The sequence below is a fragment of the Caretta caretta genome, chromosome 2, assembly GCF_965140235.1.
Source record: "Caretta caretta isolate rCarCar2 chromosome 2, rCarCar1.hap1, whole genome shotgun sequence".
Classification (NCBI taxonomy): Eukaryota; Metazoa; Chordata; order Testudines; family Cheloniidae; genus Caretta; species Caretta caretta.
This window is the reverse complement of record NC_134207.1, coordinates 186814597-186836426: the sequence shown is the minus strand read 5'-3', so window position 1 is coordinate 186836426 and position 21830 is coordinate 186814597. Positions and strand designations below refer to the sequence as shown.

The following is a 21830-nucleotide window of genomic DNA, read 5'->3' as shown; positions in this document are numbered from 1 at the left end:
GCATGCATAGCCAAGGCCAGGTCATAGTTCCGCAGGATAAGCGGGAATCTCCTCACCAACCAGAAATGATAAAAAGCATTATTCATGGATGCTACTGTGTGGGACATGGATGTCAGCAAGAGCACTCCTAAAGTACAGACTGAATTGTGGGTCCATGCCTTCACCAAAGGAGACTGCACTGTGTCTGTAAACTCTTCAAAATGCTTTCTTTTGCCCACTGTAGGCCTGGGTTGGCACGAGTATTAAACACAGGGAGGCCTTGTTTCTTGGAAGACAGGATTAGGGAGGTAGCGAGATCAGCAGCCTGAAAACAGAATGTTTGTGCTAGGATTAGTAAACAGGCCAGTGAACTAAAAGACAGACTGTCTGTGCTAGCTAAGATAAGAGGGGGAGCACCCAGGGAACCGTTTACTAAGAACAAGATAACAGACAAGAGAGGTTGGGAGTGTAAAAATGAGGTAAAGTTGACCATGGACAGTGCATCGACAGAGCATGTTATACAGGAATTGATTCCTGCAAAGTAACCAAGCCAATCCCAAAACATGATGCAAGGTCTGTGGGGAGAATAGGCTGTACAGGCAAAGCTCCAATCCAGCCACAGAAATGTTGATATTTATGAGCAGACCGCTGGGGGCACAGAGGAGAAGGGCTATAAAAGGGACCTGCAGCAGCGCCGTGTGAAAGCCAAGAAGCTGTAGCGGGCATACCAGAAGGTAAGGGAGGCTAACAATTGCTCTGGTGTGGACCTGCCACTTTTACAAAGAGCTGCATGTCATCCTGAGACAAGACCCTACCCCCAAGAACCCCAAGAATACTTCAGAGGAGCCTGCGTCGGCGGCCCCCTGCCATGAACAGCAAGGAGGAGTTTGTGGATGAGGAAGAGGAGGAGTATTGCGGACAGGTGACCAGGACATGTTTTGACTCCAGCTCAGTGAGCCAGGACATGTTTTGACTCCAACACCGTCCAGCCAGTCACTACAGTCCAGTAGGAGTGATCCTGATGCAGGAGAAGCAACCTCTGGCAAGTATGCAGTTTGGTTTGAAATTACAGGGATGGAACCCCCTAGGTAGCAAGACACATCTGTTGATTTACACTATTTTACTTATGCAAGAAGAGACACTGAAATAACCAATAAAGGTTGCTATCTGCTTCTCATCCCCCTCTAGAGTTAGGCAGAGGAACACTCTGTTTATGTGCACCAGGATGTTTCCATGAATCCTCCGTAGATGTAAGTTTCCTGGAGGTAGCCTGCAATTCTGTGCCGAAGGTTCCTGGAGAGGGCATCCTTATTTCTTCTGCCGCACTAGGACACTTTCCCAAGCCACTCATTGATTACTTCAGCGGGAACCATTGCAGCATACACAAGCTAGTAGCATATGGTCCTGGGCAGCATCCTGATACCTGCGGGAGCTGTTCCCTTTCAGCCTCCATTACCCTCAGGCGTAAGATAGCTAAAATCACCACCATCTGTGAAAAATGGTGCCTGTATTCAGTTCAATTGCCCTATACACATGTACTCATGCCCATGAGCTATCCCCCCTCATATCCCCAAGCCCCGCAGTGTCCAGAGCCACACTCACCATGACAGGTGCTGTATAAATCCCAAGGAGAGGTGAGACTGTAGTGCTTACACCATGCATGGATCAAGGGGAGTGAGTTCAGTATCCTAAGTTTCGATTTATCTTATGACTACATTGACAATGGTATCTCTGTATTGTATCTTCAGCAGTTGTAGATATGGCCTTGAGGGTCTCTCCATCCACACCAGTGGAATGGCGGAGCCAGATAAGGAAGAGGAAGAGGATTTGGGATGACGTGTTCCAAGAGAGCCTGCAAGGCTCTGCTGCTTCAGGTAACAAGCACGGGGCTTGGAGGATCACCCTCGCAGACAGCATGACCCGGGATAGAGTGGAGCAGAGAAAGGCACAGGAAAGGAAGAGGGAAGCGCAGCAGCAGATGCTTGCACTTCTCAGGCAGCAAACAAACATGCTGCAGACACAGGTGGACCTGCAGATTCAACAATCCCATGCTTGCCTCCCTCTGCAGTCCATAGAGAACTGCATATCGGGACCTCCCTACATACACCACCTCCACAGTCAGCATGGCATCAGGGGCCCCTGCACTACTCCTACCACTCCACCCCTGGGGACGTTAAAGACATTCACAGCCGCGCACACACAGACCCGTGAAAGGTATGGTTGGTGTATGTGTATCTGAAATGGAAATGACTGTTCGTTCCCCTTCATAAGTTCTTGTCTCTTAAGTTATAAATGTTTTTCTATTTGCATTACTATGGCATAAAAGTCTGTTTTTGGAAACATAATTCATTTTTATTAGTTCACAAGGTATGGTAGCTGGTGCTAACGTCAGTCACAAGCAATATTAATAGGTGCATTGGCAATGTTATATTACTACATACACAGCATTCACCACTGGGTTCATACAGGCCTGCAAACGAGCAAAGATAGGCAGAGCACACTACATCAACACACACTATGCTTGCTCACTATTAAAATGGTCTTTCAAAACCCCCCTATGCCATATAGCTCTGTGCTGAGTTCTTCTTACAGTCCTGGTAACTGGCAGCTCAAAATCAGCAAGCAGCTGCTCCACCTCTGCTCTCCACCTTAGCAGAAACTTTCCCCCTTTGCTTCACAGATATTATGCAGGACATAGCAGACAGCTAACCATTTGGATATTTTTTTCAATGAGGTCCAATCTCATGAGTGGACAGCACAGCGAGCCTTCAAACGACCGAAGGCACATTCAACTGTCGCTTTGTACCTCCTCAGCGTCTAGTTGAAGCGCTCCTTGGTGCTGTCGAGGTGGCCTGTGTACGGCTTCATGAGCCCTGCAAGCTGGGTCTCCCAGGATCACTATTGGCATTTCAACATCACCAATGGTAATCTGCCAGTCTGTTACCCGCACACTCAGGGGCACCCCACCTTTACCCTTCTGTGGGCTCAAGGTGTGTAACACAGTTAATTTAGGCACTCCCACCCTTTCCCAATTCCTAGGGCTCAGGGACACCCATACCCAGTTCCTAGGGCTCAGGGTGTAACCTGGTTAATTTAAGTACCCATCCTTACCCAGTTCCTTGGGCTCAGGTCATAATCTTCTGTGGGTTTGTGGGGCCTTTTACCAGTGAAAGAGCCTTACACCATAATATCCTTAACCTCTATCTATTAACAGTCATCAAAACAGAATACACACACTAAGTATACAATGCTCCCCACTCCCAATAAGGCAGACAAACTTTTCCTGGTGGCCAGTCAGGATAGGTCATCTGTGGTTCCTCCAACTTCTGCACAATATGGTTGGCAGGGTGTTGAGGTCTGGTAGCTTTGATCTTGTGTCCTGGAATTTGGTTTCAAAGAACTTCCTTTCAGACCCCAGGTTATTTAGTCAAACTTGATTCCTGCTTAGCTGTACCTTAACCAATCATTTTAAACTAAAGTGCTACAAAACAGTATTTTTCACCAATCCTAGCCCATCACAAAACAATTCTTTAACCAATCAGACCCCACCACCTTGGTTGATTTCAATCTTGTAAAAGTAGTTATGCAACAGACAGAAAACTCAAAGAATCAGACAGAGACCATACAGATAAACAGTAGAGAAGTGGGGAACCATAACAGCAAAACAATAAAAATATAGATTTGACGATCACAACTGTTGATAAGAGGTTTCTTGCCAGACAGAATGCTATCAAACAAAGTTTTCTTTAAAGATCTTAAGCTCTGTTTCTTTATCTGGGGATGGCATACACAATTAGGACAGGATCATCTTCTTAACAGTCTGATATTACATTGTTTCAATGTAATTTAGATGGAATGTGAAGATGTGACTTTCTGCTTCTTAGCTCATGGCTGCTGCTGCCCTAATGTGGCTGTGGCTGTTTACTAAAGAAAAAGACCTCAGACCTAACAGTCAGGAAAGAAAGTCCTTGCTTGTGGCTTTCTGAACAGTCCTGTGTTCTCAAAGTTGCATGTATCATGCATCTTTGCTAACCAGCCCACACTGATGTCAGTAAAGCATCCCTGATGATCCACCAGCACTTGCATTATCATAAAACATGGTATCTGGCTGCTAATCTGGCACTCCCATGAAAAAGTAGCCCTTTTTGTTGATGTACTCTGCCCCAAAATGGGGATGTGCATGCCATCTATCGCCCCACTGCAGTTTGGGAACCCCACGTTGCTGCAAAACCATCCACTGTGTCCTGCATATCAGGATGCAATTAATGGTCCTAAACACTTGCATCACAACAGCCCACGTGGTGAATTTTCCAAATCCAAATTGATTCTCGACTGATCAGTAGCAATTGTCAGGGCAGATCTCGTTTTGGTGTCGCTGCACTGGAAGGGGTGGGGCAATTTCAACACACAGGTCCGGGAATGTGGCCTTACACATCCAAAAGTTCTGCAGCCACTGCTCATCATCCTAAACCTGTGTGACAATGCGATCCCACTAGTCAGTGCTTGTTTCTCAGGCCCAGAACCGGCACTGTACCATCTGAAGCTGCTTGTGAATACCGCCAACAACCCTGAATTGTTTCTTTCTATGTCCAATCGCAATCTAGCCTCTAAGGAATCAACATGTTTCCCGCAGCTCCTCTTGCAGGTCTGTAAATATTGCAGGATCAGGGGGCCCATGCTCGCAACACTTATGACAATAGTGCAGAGCTGTGCAGGCTCCATGCTTCTTTTGGAGACAACAAACAGTGAGGAGAGACATGTGGGTGTGTGGGATTTTGAAAAGAAGTGAGAAGTATTATGTGGTGCATATTATGGGATGGAGAACACTGCATTATGGGAAGTTGAACCCATGCTCCCAGTCATCCCTGCGCTACTTGTTTCAGCCACAGGAGGCCTTGCAAAAACTTCCCAAAACACCCTGCTCTGGATGAGAGCAAGCTGCACAGGTGGGATAGCTACTCATGGTGCACTGTACTCTACATTGACACAAGCACTCCTGATGAGGACATGAACCACCAACACAAGAAGTGTAGTGTGGACATGTACAAGTGATGTAATAACTGTGGCAGCTGAATGCCAACGTAACTTGGGTTGACATAATTTTGTAATGCAGATATTGCCTAAGTTTGGGATGACCGAGGACTAGAGTAGTCAGGTGCTGCAGCCTTCTGTCAGGAAACACATCAGAGCTCCACTCCACCTGGACTAAACCTCATAGCCGAGCCACTGGAAACACATGGGAGCCGAGGGTGACAACTCACTGTGGCCAGCAGAAGAGACTCCAGAGATGGAACAGAGGAGGGACCCCAAGTCCAACCCGTGACGATGTTTGAATGACGGGAACAAAGCTAGGAAGTGACCCAGGTAACACGCTTAGCGTTATCAGGTCCTGAGCAAGGGCCACTGTTTCAAAGGGCCCTGTGTTTGAAGCTGGTGGAGTAGGGTGAGCCCGGGGTTCCCCTACCTCCTCCCCACCCCACCAGTGGGTGACACCACCCAGAACTGCAACTGCCAGGGAAATTGACCTTTGGACTCTTGCTATAAGGCATTACACGGCTCTGCCTTTCCAAACAGCCCTGCGTGGCCCCGTCCATGCTCCACCCTGAGGTCCCCTCCTGCTGCTAGTTGGCCCCACCCCAGGCAGACTGCTCTTCTTCCGGAAAGCCTGCTGGGGCTGGGGCTGGGGCTAGGACTAGGGTGGCTTGGACTTGGGGTGGCCGGGGCCGCCCAGCACTCCAGGCCTAGGGGGAAGAAGGGCTGCTTGCTGGGTGCTCAAGTGCGCTGCCCACTAACCCAGTGCTCTCGGGTTTGGGGGTGGAGGGAATGCACTGCCCGTAAGGTGCTCTGGGGCTGGAGGCACTGGCGTGACCTGGGGCTTCGGGGGAGAGCTGGCGGCCATGGGGAGGGGAACCTCTAGGATTCAGGGGGATAGGGGAAAGGGGAAGGGCCTCAGGCAGAAGGGGTGGGCCGGGCTGGAGGCTAGCCTCCCCAAGACAGTGATTCACTCACCTCTTTTGAGCGCCTTCTGTCAGCTGGATGCAAACCTGCACTCTCTGCTCGCATGCCAGCTGTTGCGCTTGTCAGATAAGTCTTCAGTGGCTCAGCCTCTGGCTGAGTCATGCGCAGTCTAAAATGGATGAACCCCTTCCAAGGGAACAAAGGTCAACAAGGACTACCACCATGCCCTGGTTGGTGTCTGCAGTTGTGTTTCTGGCTTAGTTCTCAGCCACTTCTGGGCTAGCTTTAAGTCTCTCACTGCTCTGTTTTAAGCACTGTCCCCAGGGCTTTCTCCCTGGAGGTTCTTTGTCCTCAGTGGTTCTCTGATGTCATGTTTAAGTTCCAGTCCCTTTCTTGGGCTTTTAGTACTGAGTCTTATCCCCTTCTTGGGGTTTAGGTCACTTCCACGGTGGCCTGGGGGGTGTGTGCAGGTGAGGCACAGCAGCAGGTGTGCAGAGGGCAGCCCCGTCCTGGGCAGTGCGTTGCGTCTGGGGGGTGTGGGGTTTTGTGTCGGGGGTGGGTGTGGTGGCCTTGTGAGGGTCCCATCTCAGGAGAGAGTGCGTGGTGAGGGAGTAGCCGGGGGGGGGGGGTATTTGTGAGGGGGGTGGGGAGAAGGCTTAGGTGCGGTGCGTGCGGGCCAGGGGTCGGGGGCTGCGGATGGTGTTGCAGGGCGTGAGCCTTGGTGTGGCGAGGCTGGGGTGTGAGGCTGGTGGTGCGTGTGTGAGCGCGTTGTGGGTCGGGGGGGGGGGGGATCAGCAGTATGGAGCAGGCAGGGAGCATCTGTGGGCTCGCTTAAAGGCAGGCAAAGCAGCTAACATTAGCATCTAGGATTATAATACCCTAAACACACCTGACCTTGTTTCTTCTCAGAAGCTAAACCGTGTTGGGCCTGGTTAGTACTTGGATGGGAGACATACTGGGTGCTGCAGGTCTCCCTTTGGCAGAGGCTTTTGCCCCCTGGTCCTCGCTTGCTTCCGCAGAGGTCTCGCAGGCCGTAGCCACCTCGCCCGCCGCAGCCCAGGGCGAGGGCTTGGGGCGCCCGGCCCCGTGGCGTCTTTGTTTTTCTTACCAGGCGGCGCTCTTGCCCCCTTGGCAGCAGGTGTGGGAGGCCAGCTGGCCGAAGCGGCGGCAGGAGCCCCAAGGCCTGTCTGCCCTCGCGCTCCCTGCCCGCCGCTTCAGCTCCGCCGCTGGAGGCTGGGAGAAAGGAAAGCCAGAAGCCTTGCCGTGCGGCGCAGCCCGGGCCGCTGCAACCACTAGGCGAACTAGGCAGTCACCTAGAGCACCAAGTGGTTGGGGGCGCCAAAAAGCGGTGCCCTGGCTCGGCAGGGAGAAGCCGCCTTCCGGAGGCACCGGAGAGCCAGAGCGTCAGCTTGCGGGGGTGGCGAGCCCCAGCCATGGAGGAGCCGCCGCGGCACAGGGGAGGCAGCAGCCCTGCAAAGGCCACGGCACCACTAGCGGGGAGCAGCTGCGACCCCCGCCCCTCCTGTCCAGGCTTCGGCCCGGTGCTCTCCACCCCCCGCCCCCCACAGGGCTCCTGCAGGCTGCAGCAGATACATGCAGGTGGTGGCCTCCGTGCACTCCCCGGCTCCGCCCTCGCCGCGCTCGGGCTCTGCAGCTCCCGGGCATGTGAGCTGCCGCCGGGGCCCTGAGCCTGCTCTGGGCGGGGCAGCGGCGGCTCACACTCCCTGTTGCCGCAGAGCCCGAGCATGGTGAGGGGGGATCCCTCACGCATGCGCGCGGCCCGGCAACCGCCCCCGGGGGCTCCTGTAGCGGATGCCTGTGGCGTGTGTCCCCCAGTTCCCCTATCACCGCGCTCGGGCTCTGCTGCTCCCGGGAGTGTGAGCCGCCACTGCTCCTCCTGGAGCAGGCTCAGGGCCCCGGCGGCGGCTCACAGCCCAGGAGCTGCAGAGCCCCAGCATGGGGAGGGGAGAGCCGGGGGGGTGCACGGGGGCCGGTGCATAAATGCGTATTTAGGGTTCTTCAATAACTTGATATCCCATAACATTGCATTTTTGGCCCTTTGTGTTTTGTGTTTGAAAAGCAGATTCTGTGTTCACCATTGAAAATCTTGGTTACATTCCAGAACAATGGTACAGAATTCAAACGAAGCCCTAGATTATAGCTTATCCTGCAAGATGGGAATATTTTTCAGATAGAAGACCAGTTACATGGTTGAGAAGTGAATATAAAGTATTTTAATGTGTTTATACAAAGTGAGTTTGTTTATACTTGGACCATCACATCTTAAAAAAAGTCGTTTTACTAACTTTAATATTGTTAAAAATTCACAAAGAAAGAAAATGATTTTGAAAGTTGAGTATAGAAAAACAACCTGTTTTTGGTTTTTTTTTTTGCCCTTTTCTGCCTTTTGAGGTACTGTTACTCAAATATTTGCACAGCATATTTTGAAAGTCAAATGAAAAACAATGAACTCATATCAACTAAGCCACCAAGTACTTAAGTTTCAAGAGGATGGGGAGAGAGAAATACATTTTTTATCTAAGAGATAAAGAGCCTAAATTTTCATGAAAGTTAGATGAGCAATTAACAGTGGGATTTGTCAACTGCAAAGTTGATTCTTGGTAGGCTATGCCAAGTGACTTTATTTATTAATTTGGATTTCATTCTAAAAGAAACATCCCATAGCCATACGCACCACTGACAACCTGCCCAGTTGTTTGTCTATGCACCTGTTGTGTCTTTAGACTGTAAACACCTGGGGACTATCATTTACTATGAATCAATTTAGTTCCTAGCATAATGGGGCCCCAACTTGGTTGACTCCTCTGGAAATATACATCTTTAATATTAATATTTTTAAAACACAAGTGCCATGGGAAGGGTAATACATAACTCCATCCAGAGTAGCAGCATTTTTCCAGCCCCCATGCTACACACATTGAAGCATGTGAGTAACTTTAAACATAGCAGGACTACTCACATGGTTGAAGTTATGCAAGCGCTTCAGTGCTGTATTATCTAATCATCAGTTAGTAAATGCAATGGCATTTGAAGAGCTCTTTAACCACAAACAGACAGATTTGTGTTGTCCTGCACCCTAGGACACATAGTACATGGTTGCAAGTAGTCCTGCTTCAGGGACTCACTGTGGGGACCCTTGGTGCACAAGTTCCCTCAAAAGGTGCTGGGGGGCAGACTTGTTCATGTTCCCCTTACACCTTTCTCCACATTGGTTGCAAATATGGTAGCATGTCTTCTAGGGATGGTGTGCCATGTACATGCCCTATCCCTGCTCTCTGGAGTTCTTGGGAGGCAATGTGCCTATTCACTTGCAAATGAGGCATATGGGTGTCATGTTGGCCCAAGCATATGCCTATGTAAGAGCTAGCTCTTCTAGATGTTCCTCTGAGTTGCCTTCCAAGGGAGAAGAATTTGTATGTTGCAGGAATTCTGAGGAAAAGCTGGGAATAGAACATGGATCTGCTCACTCCTAGGCATGTGACGCACACACAAGACCTTCCTTCTTAGCAGCCTGTATGATTTATATTATAAGAGAAAAAGATTTATAATCCAATAATAAAATATTCCCTCTGCCCTTGTATTGTATGATTGTATTCATCACGGATCATTAAGAAATATCTTTTGAATAATCAAGAGGTAACAGGTGCAGTTACAGTTATAAAGGCTTGTAGGGATTTGCCCCTCAATGAACCAATGTGTGGGGGGATGGGGCGCAAGGTGGAAGCTTCACCTAGGGCGCAAAATAGCCTTGCACCGGCCCTGGGCACAGCCTGGGCCTTTGGGGTGGCTGCTTTAGGGAAGCCCTTTGCCAGCATGCCTCCTTGGCAGCTGGCCCTTTAAAAGTGAGGGGAGAGAGGCAGCTGCTTCCCTAAGGTGGCCCGTTGGCTCGGCTCAGGGCCAGTAAATGTGTTGGGGACACTGGGGCATGGCCACTAGGTAACTCGAGGGGATGGAAGACCACGAGTGTCCATGAAGCCCCCTCGCACTAGGCCCAGGTGTCCTTGGCGCCCTCCCTCCCCCCCCCGCCGCCTGGAGGCACTCGCAGCAGCTCTGCGTACTATGCCCAAGTGTCCTTGGCCCCCCCGCCTGGAGGCACACACAGCAGTTATGCTGAGGATCTGCAACAATATGCTTCAGAGTCAGACTGCCTGAAACTAAGCAAGGCCAAACAGGGCAGATATGGAAGAACAATGCTGAATAAAGCAGCTTTATGTATAGTTTAACAAATGATACAGAGAACCAGGGAACTAGCTGGGAACTGGATTGGCTGGCTATATAGATACTTGGGGCAGCTTGCTATTGGATAAGTATGCTGGGAAAAAGGATGTATAAAAGCCTGTGTAACTTTCTGCTCTGTGTACAGGATTTGAGAGTCAAATCTCCCTGTACCTATTTGAAGCTTCAAATAAACTTTTCTGCTTCTCCACCCCGTTGTGATAATTGGGTGTAGCACACCGGGTAATGAACCAACTCAAGCTGTTGTTCAGCCTCTCGGCACTGGGTGCCAGTAACAGCTTTTGGCGTCCCTGGGTGAGCGACGAGGCTGCAATTTAGCCTTGCCCGGACCCTTCCTGGAGGTCGAGGATTGCGGCGAGAACCGACGCCCCGTGTGCACCGGTGAGTTCACCGGGGCCTCGGAGGAGACGCAATTTGATCGACCCCGAAGGGCACAACGGTGCAACGCACTCATATAGTGGAGAAGCAGCTGTGGTGCACAACGGTGAAGAACTGGTCCCTTGGATAAGGTAGGAACCTTTTGAAATCCGGATTGTATGCTCTGTTGGAACCTGGGGACGCCCAGAGTTACCCTGTAGGTATGGGACAGGGACAGAGCTCAGGGGTTAGGGCACGGTGTACGCCCCTAGAGTGCATTCTAGCAAACTGGAAGGTATTTGGTGCGGATCCGATGACTAAGAGCCAATTAAAACGATTCTGTACAGTTGACTGGCCTCAATATCAACTAGAGGACCAGGAGTGGTGGCCACCAGGAGGGTCAATTAATTACAACATGATCCTTCAGTTACTCCTGTTCTGTCAGAGAACAAGGAAATGGAATGAACATATGTATGCACATTTGTTTCTGACTTTATGTACTCGACCAGATATTTTACAGCACTGCAATCTCACTCCGACTGGTTCGGTAGCAGCTAATGTTAGTCCCCAGACCCCCACCCCCACTGTAATGGCAGAGCCGGTGTCCCCTTCAGCCCCTACACCCACACCTTGTAAGTCCCCAATGATTGGCCTATACCCCTTAATCACCGAAACTAAAGTCGCCCGGTGTGGATCGGACAGGCGTCCGGCCACGACTATGCAGGTTTATACTCATGTGCCCTTTAATCCTGTGGATTTGGCTGCTTTCAAAGCACAGGCAGAAGAGTTTTCCACCAACCCAAGCAGGTTTATATCAGTCTTTGAGGGGTGCCTCAGTAGTCACAAGCCGGACTGGGATGATTGTAACGTCCTCCTGCGAACCCTATTGTCTGAGGTTGAAAGACAACAGGTTGTGTCCAAGGCAAGGGAGGAGGCGCAGAGACGGTACGACCGGGGTCGTATTAATGTCCCTGACCTGGATGCACAAGTCCCTCAAGCAGACCCCAGGTGGGATCCAAATGATCATGGGGATATGACCCGCCTTACCTCCTATAAGGAGTTGCTTTTGCATAGACTCCGTCACTCGGCTGTCCGACATAATAATTGGGCAAAGCCATATGAAGTAATGCAGGATTTAAAAGAAAGCCTAGGGGCCTTTCTACAGCGTATTCGGGACACCATTCGACAGAACACTAATGCAGACCCCGATGATCAGGCAACTGAGTCAATTATTAAGGGAATTTTTACGAGCAGAGCAGCCCCTGATATTAAGAGAAAGTTACAAAAAAAGGAGGATTTAATGGGCATGACCATGGCACAAATCTTAGAGACTGCAAACCAAGCTTATAGCCTGAGAGAGACAGAGAAGGAGAGAAAGCAAGTGAGATTGATGGTAACAGCGGTACAGGCCAGCACTAAGAGAAGTTGCCGGGGAGGAAGGGGGCGTGGACGTGACCGTCCGGGCCCGCAGGAGAGACGACTGGGTCGCAACCAGTGTGCCCTGTGTCGACAGGAGGGACACAAGAAAAATGAGTGCCCAAAGAGGAAAGAAAAGGGGGGTTCCCCTATGATGGCGATGGCGGAGCAGGAATAGGGGTGTCAGGGGAGACGGACCACCCTACCCCCGGAACCCCGAGTAAAGATGTGGGTGGGAAGCTCAGAAACAGATTTTTTAGTGGACCCTGGAGCGGCCCAAACTGCCGTAAATCAGCCTCTTCAGTTGCCAGTAGCAGATTCCCTTACTGTGGTGGGAGCCACAGGCAGGGACACTAAGTGCCCAGTGTACGCCCCAGCGGAATGCGCTTTGGGAAATAGGACTATATCCCACAAGCTGGTATACCTCCCTGAGTGTCCAACACCTCTGCTGGGATGGGATCTACTTTGTCGCGTCGGTGCCACCCTGCATTTTACTGAGGATGAAATAACCCTTACCTTACCCCCTGAGAATGCATGGATCATGACCCTTGCAGTTGAGCCCTCAGCCATGCAAGCCCCAGAATGGAGCCTGTGGGAAGACCAGGTGTACCCCCTCGTGTGGGCATCAGGGATTCCAGGAAAGGCCACCCACCAGACCTCCATTACTATTCAGCTCATACCAGGGAAAGGCCCAGTGCAAGTAAAACAGTATCCAATCAAGAGGGAAGTCAGAGAAGGTTTACAGGAAACTATAGATCGATTCCTATGTATGGTATTCTCTGGGAATGTCAGTCAGCCTGGAACACTCCCATTCTACCCGTACAGAAGCCTGATGGCACGTATCGGCTGGTACAGGACCTACGGGCAGTCAATGAACGGGTTAAGACTCTGCACCCTCTTGTCCCTAACCTGTATACCTTATTGGCTTCTATAGGGGGACAGTATACCCATTTTTCAGTCCTTGATCTGAAAGATGCTTTCTTTACCATCCAAGTTGCCACCCCGTCACAGGAGATCTTCTCCTTCGAGTGGGAGGACCGAAAAAGGGTTTAAAAGCAACTTTGCTGGACAGTGTTGGCCCAGGGATTTAAAAACTCCCCCACCCTCTTTGGCCAGGCTCTGACCAGGGACCTAGAGGAGTGGGATAATGAGGAGGCCCTCCTTCTGCAGTATGTAGATGATTTGTTAATTGCCACTGTGGGCCAAACACCCTTCCTTAAAACCACCGTGAGCCTCCTGAATTTTATTGGACTCCGGGGATATCGGGTAGCACGGAGTAAGGCTCAAATTGCCCTCCCAGAGGTACGATACCTCGGGTTTCACATATGGCAAGGGGAGCGTCAGCTTTCAAGCGAAAGAAAGGAAGCTGTCTGTCAAGTTCCTACCTAAGTAACCGTAAGCGGCTCAGGGCATTTCTGGGTATGGCAAGCTTTTGCAGGATATGGATCCCAGAGTTTGGACTGTGGGCTAAACCCCTGTACGACTGTGTAAAAGGAGCAGATCATGACCCCTTCTATTGGACCCCAGAGGCTGACAGGGCATTTAAAATCCTGAAAAGAAAATTGATGGAAGCCCTGGCTCTGGGCCTGCCAGATCTCTCTAAGCCATTTCAGTTGTGTGTACATGAACGAAGGGGGGTGGCCCTAGGAGTGCTCACACAGCTGTTAGGAGCATGGAGATGTCCGGTGGCTTATTTGTCTAAGCAATTGGATCAGGTTGCAAAGGGTTGGCCGGCATGTTTATGGGCGGTCGCAGCTACTGCCCTAGTGCTTGAGGAAGCCGAGAAGCTAACATTGGGAGGGGTTATGCAAATCTATACTCCCCATATGGTCCGAGCCTTATTGGATGCAAAGGGAGGGCTTTGGCTCATCAAGGCTTGGATTGCTCGGTACCAGGCTAAGCTGTTAGAGAACTCTGAAGTCACCTTACAGCCTTGCCCCTCCCTTAACCCAGTTTCTTGCCAGAAACAGAGGAACAGAAACATGACTGTTTAGAGATCATAGATGTCCAGTACTCCAGCCGTCCGGATTTAAAGGATGTACCCCTCCCAATTGCAGATTATGAGTGGTACACTGATGGTAGCAGTACTGTAATAGATGGGCAAAGGAGGGTGGGTTATGCTGTTGTGACCCTCCATGACACTGTGGAAGCTGAAGGTTTGCCTGCTGGGACCTCTGCCCAGCTTGCCGAACTAATAGCCCTGACCCGTGCACTTGAACTGTCAAAAGGAAAGCGGGTCAACATTTTTACTGATTCAAAGTATGCTTTTGGTGTGCTGCATGCTCATGCTGGCCTATGAAAGCAAAGGGGAATGCTGACAGCCCAAGGCTCCCCAGTCAAGTACGGGCCCCAAATCCTCCGGCTCCTAGAAGCCGTACAACTTCCCTCGGAAGTGGCGGTGGTACACTGTAAAGCCCATCAAAGGGAGGATCAAGATGTGGCCAGAGGTAACGCCCAGGCAGATAGAGAGGCTAAGCATGCTGCCACCCTGCCATCCCCTCAAACTGAGAACACCCATATGCATGCCCTTATCCCATCAGTAGGGGAGCTTCCAACCCCTCAGTACTCTGGGGAGGAATCATAGAATCATAGAATCATAGAATATCAGGGTTGGAAGGGACCCCTGAAGGTCATCTAGTCCAACCCCCTGCTCGAAGCAGGACCAATTCCCAGTTAAATCATCCCAGCCAGGGCTTTGTCAAGCCTGACCTTAAAAACCTCTAAGGAAGGAGATTCTACCACCTCCCTAGGTAACGCATTCCAGTGTTTCACCACCCTCTTAGTGAAAAAGTTTTTCCTAATATCCAATCTAAACCTCCCCCACTGCAACTTGAGACCATTACTCCTCGTTCTGTCATCTGCTACCATTGAGAACAGTCTAGAGCCATCCTCTTTGGAACCCCCTTTCAGGTAGTTGAAAGCAGCTATCAAATCCCCCCTCATTCTTCTCTTCTGCAGGCTAAACAATCCCAGCTCCCTCAGCCTCTCCTCATAACTCATGTGTTCTAGACCCCTAATCATTTTTGTTGCCCTTCGCTGGACTCTCTCCAATTTATCCACATCCTTCTTGTAGTGTGGGGCCCAAAACTGGACACAGCACTCCAGATGAGGCCTCACCAATGTCGAATAGAGGGGAACGATCATGTCCCTCGATCTGCTCGCTATGCCCCTACTTATACATCCCAAAATGCCATTGGCCTTCTTGGCAACAAGGGCACACTGCTGACTCATATCCAGCTTCTCGTCCACTGTCACCCCTGGGTCCTTTTCCGCAGAACTGCTGCCTAGCCATTCGGTCCCTAGTCTGTAGCGGTGCATTGGATTCTTCCGTCCTAAGTGCAGGACCCTGCACTTATCCTTATTGAACCTCATCAGATTTCTTTTGGCCCAATCCTCCAATTTGTCTAGGTCCTTCTGTATCCTATCCCTCCCCTCCAGCGTATCTACCACTCCTCCCAGTTTAGTATCATCCGCAAATTTGCTGAGAGTGTAAGCATCCTCCAGATCATTTATGAAGATATTGAACAAAACCGGCCCCAGGACCGACCCCTGGGGCACTCCACTTGATACCGGCTGCCAACTAGACATGGAGCCATTGATCACTACCCGTTGAGCCCGACACTCTAGCCAGCTTTATACCCACCTTATAGTGCATTCATCCAGCCCATACTTCCTTAACTTGCTGACAAAAATACTGTGGGAGACCGTGTCAAAAGCTTTGCTAAAGTCAAGAAACAATACATCCACTGCTTTCCCTTCATCCACAGAACCAGTAATCTCATCATAAAAGGCGATTAGATTAGTCAGGCATGACCTTCCCTTGGTGAATCCATGCTGGCTGTTCCTGATCACTTTCCTCTCATGCAAGTGCATCAGGATTGATTCTTTGAGGACCTGCTCCATGATTTTTCCAGGGACTGAGGTGAGGCTGACTGGCCTGTAGTTCCCTGGATCCTCCTTCTTCCCTTTTTTAAAGATTGGCACTACATTAGCCTTTTTCCAGTCATCCGGGACTTCCCCCGTTCGCCACGAGTTTTCAAAGATAATGGCCAATGGCTCTGCAATCACAGCCGCCAATTCCTTCTGCACTCTCGGATGCAACTCGTCCGGCCCCATGGACTTGTGCACGTCCAGCTTTTCTAAATAGTCCCTAACCACCTCTATCTCCACAGAGGGCTGGCCATCTCTTCCCCATTTTGTGATGCCCAGCGCAGCAGTCTGGGAGCTGACCTTGTTAGTGAAAACAGAGGCAAAAAAAGCATTGAGTACAGGAGAGACAGCTAATTGACAAACTCGGTCTCCGGGAAAAGGAGGGATGGCTCCATTCCCCAGAAGGGAAGGTCCTCTTACCAAAGGGCCTAATCCGGACAGTGCTGCAGAAACTACATCAAACCACTCATGCTGGCAGGGAAGCACTTATCCAACTAATGGGAAAATACTTTATCACTTCCAGACTCCGACCCCTGGCTGCCCAGGTACAAGTGGACTGCTTAGTCTTCCAAAAGAATAACCCCCGACCAGGACATCCTGTGCCACCAGCTGCCCTAGAACCCACTCCGGGCCCTGGACAAGTGTGGCAAACAGACTTTACTGAGTTTCCCCGGACCCAAGGGTTCAAATATCTCCTTGTTATAGTGGATCGGTTCAGCGGATGGCCAGAAGCCTTCCCATGCCATAACTGCACTGCCAGAACAGTGGCCCTCAAGTTTGTTAAGGAGATCATTCCTCGCTTTGGACTCCCCTTGTGGATGGAATCTGACAACGGGACACACTTCATGGCAAAAATCATTCAAAGCATCTCACCTGCCTTACAGATCCCCTGGAAACTCCATACGCCCTGGAGACCGCAAGCCAGTGGGGTAGTGGAGCATACCAATCAGACCCTTAAACGGCATCTCTCAAAAGTGTGCCAAGAAGCATCACTGCGATGGCCTGATGCTTTGCCCCTCGTCCTACTCCGTATCCGCGTTCTCCCAAAGGGTAGATTAGGGCTCAGTCCCTTTGAAATTATGTTTGGAAGGGCATGGCCTATGAATGGCACCCCGGTTCTGTCAGGGGAATGGGAGTTGGGTAATGGTTTTTTGTCACAGTATATGTGTTCCCTGTCTGCTGTTCTCTTGTCTCTTCGCAGGTATACCAAGGATTTCCAGCCTCTCCCCTTGGACCCTCCCGTCCACTCCTTACAGCCCGGTGACTCTGTGCTTGTTCGTACCTGGAAAGACGAGCCTCTCCAGGAAAAGTGGAAAGGACCCTATACCATCTTGCTGATCTCCCATACAGCGGCAAAGATCGAGGGACACAAGAACTGGATCCATCACTCTCGTCTGAAGGCAGTACCCGCCCCCTCGTCAGCAGAACAGTGGACCGTCCAAACTGCTGACTCCTCATCTAGTGACAATCTCGGGCTAAAGCTACTGTTTAAAAGACACAAATAGCGGGCACCTTAATGCTAAAATGGGCCCACCCAGGTACTGGAGACCCTGGGTTGGGAAGACTCTGGTGATAATTAATTGGGTAACATTGTTATTCTCTGTATTGGTATTTCCAAACTGTGCATATCGGGAGCATAACTCCTTTGTTTCGCTTGCGCACCATGTTGCTACTTTAACAAACCAGACTGATTGCTGGGTATGTGCTCCAACTCCACTGTCCCCCAAAATGGGAATGCCCCTTGACATGCTGCCCTTGACCCTAGTAGAATTAGCCACCACCAAAGAGCAGGAAAGAACGGATTCGCCGTTCTGGAATAAGACCTCTTTACAGCATGCCACCTATCAGGACCAGGAGTATTCAGTTGCAGTACTCACTGAGGGAGTGTTATGTTTTACCCGAAACCAATCTGATCACTATGGGCGTCCTGGGGAAAAAGCTCCTGTGTTATTACACAGTGGGTTGATGGGTATTGGATAAAGACCAACAGGGGAGGCCAAACAGTGTGGGTGTAATGGTTCCTCCCCTTTTAGGGAAACTCTTACAAATAATCTTACCACAGAAGAGGGGTTTGGAAATGTAACTTGCCGTCCAGTTAACATCTCCAATGTAGCAAGCCAATGGTGGGTTTGTAGTGGTCCCTATGGCAAGTGTAATTTGAACAGCACAATTAGAAACGCCCCCACTTGTACCCAATCAAAAAAATAAGATGCCCCTTAGGGGTATATAAATTGTTTAAAAAAGCAGCCAAAGCAGCCTTAAATATCCCAGGAATCCCCTTAAGAAACAGTCCTTACTGGGCCCTACAGGGTCACTATTTTGTATGTGGCTGAAAGGCTTACAAGGTGCTGCCAGCCAACTGGACAGGTAGCTATTATATAGCTCATGGAGTTCCTCATCTTTCCATAACTGCCACACTGCCCAAAGGAAAGATTAGAAATGCCCGAGACACCTCTGTTGAGTCACGAGAAAAGACCCTGCGGCGACTGACTAAGGCATTGGAGGGCAATATGAAGAATCCCCTCACAACCGAGAAGCTTGTAGGGTGCTCTGTACTGGGAATAGCGCCACTGGTTTCCGGGCCAGCCATGGCATGCATAGGCCGCTATACTATAAGGCTGCAGATGGTACTTGAGAAAGTGGCCTTAGAGTTAGAGGACTCAGTTAGTGATTTAGGGTCAGCAGTAAAAACATTAAATAAAGAGGTACAGCAGCTCAGGACGTTTTCCCTCCAAAACAGGCTGGCTTTGGACTATCTCTTGGCATCCCAAGGAGGGGTTTGTGCCCTTGTCGGGCCCCAATGTTGTGTATATGTAAATGATAGCAGTTATGAGATCTATGAAAAGGTGGTACAGGCTGAGGCCCATGCCCGAGCCAGAGCACAGGTTGCCTATACTGCCCCAGAGAACGATTGGTTGCAAACCTTGTTTTCAGGCTGGGGTTTGTCGTCTTGGCTTGGTGGTTTATTTAGCCTGTTATTGAAACTTCTCTTTCCTGTATTGCTTGTATTACTGATATTATGCTGTGCAGTATCATGTGTTAGGGCCCTTTTGCAAAAGTTAATAAGTCATTCTCTTCAGGGCTATCACAAAGTGCTTATGCGAAGTCCTACTGTAATGAAATAAGTAGCCCAAGTGAGAAAACTCAGAGCCAAGGCTGTTGAGTGTTCTCAAAGGGGGAAGTTGTTGGGGACACTGGGGCATGGCCACAAGGTAACTCGAGGGGATGGAAGACCACGAGTGTCGATGAAGCCCCCTCGCACTAGGCCCAGGTGTCCTTGCCCCCCCCCCTCCCGCCTGGAGGCACTCGCAGCAGCTCTGCGTACTAGGCCCAAGTGTCCTTGGCCCCCCCGCCTGGAGGCACACACAGCAGTTATGCTGAGGATCTGCAACAATATGCTTCAGAGTCAGACTGCCTGAAACTAAGCAAGGCCAAACAGGGCAGATATGGAAGAACAATGCTGAATAAAGCAGCTTTATGTATAGTTTAACAAATGATACAGAGAACCAGGGAACTAGCTGGGAACTGGATTGGCTGGCTATATGGATACTTGGGGCAGCTTGCTATTGGATAAGTATGCTGGGAAAAAGGATGTATAAAAGCCTGTGTAACTTCCTGCTCTGTGTACAGGATTTGAGAGTCAAATCTCCCTGTACCTATTTGAAGCTTCAAATAAACTTTTCTGCTTCTCCACCCCGTTGTGATAATTGGGTGTAGCACACCGGGTAATGAACCAACTCAAGCTGTTGTTCAGCCTCTCTGCACTGGGTGCCGGTAACAAGTGGGAAGGTGGGTGCTGGTCGCCTCTGGGCTGGTCTCCCTGAGGAGGAGGCGGTGGCCCATCCTGCCTCCCCCGGGGCCTTGCGAAGCAGGAGATAGGGCAGGGCGAGGCCTCCAGGGGGCGCGTCCCGAGTTTCCCGGAGCGAGCAAAAGGCAGGCCAAGTACGGGAGGGCGTCCCCAGGGAGGCATGAGAGCTGTGGCGCTGGCTTGGGAGGCAGGGGAGAACCGCCCCCCAGCACTCACTGACGGTGCAGCTGGGGCCAGGTCTCTGCACTTCCTGCTGCCGGTGAGTGCAGGCCCGGACCTGCTGCAGACCTCAGGGGTGGGAAGAGGCAGGGCTGGGGCGGAGCAAGGGCAGGAAGGGGGCAGAGCAGGGCGGGGGCTTTGGGGAAGGGTGGAGTGGGGGCTGGGCTGGGGCAGAGCAGAGGTGGGAAGAGGTGGGGCTGGGGGGAAGCAGGGGCCCTGGGGAAGAGGCGGGGCAGGAGCTGGAGTAGCACACAGCTGCACAGGGCACCAGGAAATTGTGCAAATTTCCTGGTGCCCTACGCAGCTGCGTACTTTGCGTACGGGTAAGGACAGCCCTGCCGGTCAGGTAACATGGGCCTGCCCACTACTCTGGGTCCTGACCCAGGAACCCTACAAAGACCAGTCCCATGCTGCTTCCCTTAAGTCCAATGCTGCTATTCCCTGGGCCACTTCACACATAGGCCTTTCCTCTTTACCCTTACTTCAGGGTTCTCTGTCTGTTTCCTGCTTGAGCCAGGTCTCTCTCAGGCCTCTTTACCTGTGGAGTTTTGCAGCCTTCCAGTCCTTCTTCCACCTTCTGGTCCCAGCCAGAAACTGACCTACTCAGCCCCTGCAGCAACTCTTATCTGAGCCTGGTGGGTGCTGACTGGCTGCTTCCCTGCACCCTTTCTAGACAGGTCTGGCAGACCTACCTTTACTGCTCCTTTTCTGGGGTGGGCTGTGGTAGGACCACAAGACTTCCAGCAGGGGCCCTCAATGGTAGGGTTCTCAATTTTGGTTCGACGTATTCCTGGAGATTTCATTGTATTACATAATCTTTAAAGATTAATCTTTAATTCCTGGAAACTCCAGGACAATCCTTGAGGGTTGACAACCCTAGAGAGCCCAGTGTAACACTGTGTGGAATATGGGAGACACTTGATGATATTGTTGATACCAATATTATAAAATTGCAAGGAAGCTAAACAGATATGCCACGGGAGGTATCTGTGAAAACATTATAATTTGCCAAGTATTATGATCTTGTTTAAAAGTTTGTGTCACTTCTGTATTGTGAGTTATAGATATGTATGGTATATCCGTATTTCCAACCTTGTGCTGTGTTTCTGGGTGACACCCCCAGATGGATTAGCATCAGCACTGCCTAGCCTGTTCGATGGCCCATCAAGGGTCATCAACTGTACAATGAACCCATTGAAAGGAACCAGAAGTACACCTTATGACTCAGCAGGACTTGTAGGGGTATGCCTGTGGACAGCGAACTCCATGCCATGTGCTGTGAAGCTTGTGTTTGGGGCACAGAGAGAAGTACAAGCCACATGGCAAAAGGAATATAAAGGGCAGCTGCATCATCTCCATTTTATCTTAAATCCTGCTTCTTTACCTCTGGAGTGACTTTTCTACAAACTGAAACTGTGAACAAAGGACTGAATGACCCATCCAAGCTGTGGATGTGTTCCAGAGAGACTTTCAAACCAGAAAACTCACCAATACTGCTAAGAACCTGATATATGGACTTTGAAGTTTCTATATATATTTGATTGCTTTACTATTTAACAACTCTCTTTTTGTTCTTTTTTCTTTACAATAAACCTTTAGTTTTAGACACTAAAACTGGCAGCATGGTATTTTGGGTAAGATCCAAACTCATACTGACCTGGTAACATGGCTGGCCCTTTGGGGTCAGAAGAACATTTTGTATATGTGAGCAGCCTTTTTAAATAACTTCTCGCTGTACTGGACCTAGGTGCGGATTAGGAGCCAGAGAACTGGAATGCAATAAAGTGGACTGTGTGATTTCTTTTTCAGCTTGTCAATAAACAGCGTGTGGATCAGAAGCACAGTTTGTGACTGGTTGGTGAGTTTAACTTTAGTGTTGACCACCAGTTTTGGGAGTATCTACTCT

The 21830-nt window shown here is 50.3% G+C and overlaps 1 long non-coding RNA gene across 2 annotated transcripts; it reads left to right on the top strand.

Annotated features, from left to right (window-relative positions):
* Nucleotides 1–313: 313 nt before the first annotated feature.
* LOC142071151 (uncharacterized) lies at nt 314–19590 on the top strand. 2 transcript variants are annotated; one of them, XR_012667169.1, is made up of 4 exons: nt 314–1021; nt 1728–2193; nt 5093–5343; nt 17099–19590. It is a non-coding gene; the product is annotated as an uncharacterized LOC142071151 (long non-coding RNA). The 2 variants fall into 2 exon arrangements; XR_012667168.1 differs by lacking the exon at nt 5093–5343 and having other exon boundaries at nt 340–1021.
* Nucleotides 19591–21830: the final 2240 nt, after the last annotated feature.